Source organism: Cervus elaphus, chromosome 20 (assembly GCF_910594005.1).
Source record: "Cervus elaphus chromosome 20, mCerEla1.1, whole genome shotgun sequence".
NCBI lineage: Eukaryota > Metazoa > Chordata > Mammalia > Artiodactyla > Cervidae > Cervus > Cervus elaphus.
This window is the reverse complement of record NC_057834.1, coordinates 72,243,657-72,244,188: the sequence shown is the minus strand read 5'-3', so window position 1 is coordinate 72,244,188 and position 532 is coordinate 72,243,657. Positions and strand designations below refer to the sequence as shown.

The window sequence follows — 532 nt, the reverse complement described above, 5'->3', positions numbered from 1 at the left end:
ACTGGAGTGGGTTGCCATTCCCTTCTCCAGGAGATCTTCCTGACCCAGGGATTGAATCTGCGTCTGCCTGCAATACAGACGGATTCTTTACCGACTGAGCCATGTAGGTTTCCTTCTTTGTAGTTTTGAAAAGATGTTTAGTTACTCAGTCTGTTTATCAGCTGGAAAAGCACATTTCAAGGTCACCACCTAAGGTGTTTGTTCTCTTTGCTTGGGCCCATGTGTCCTGTCTTGTCAGGTCTTCCCCCACAGAGACAAGCAGGAGCAAGAAGATGGGAGGTAGGGCAACCCTATCTGCAGGGTTAGCCCATCTCCTTCTAGGGCTTTCTCTTCTTGGCAATCTCTGGGTCACTCACCGTCTTTGTTAAGAGAACAGCAGGGAGGATGCTTCTGCACAGCACCCCGGTCTTAGGGGTGAAAAGTGAAAGTGCTTTGAGGCCTTCGGGGCATTTGGGTACTATTATTATTATGCTTGCACTTCTCTCATAGCTCCGTTGGTAAAGAATCTGCCTGCAATGCAGGAGACCCCGGT

General features: G+C 49.1%; 1 protein-coding gene across 1 annotated transcript in view; it reads right to left on the bottom strand.

Moving 5' to 3' along the window:
* Positions 1-532, bottom strand: part of ABCA4 (ATP binding cassette subfamily A member 4) — a 150,722-nt gene that overhangs the window by 109,741 nt on the left and 40,449 nt on the right. The gene's annotated exons all lie outside the window — the stretch shown is intronic.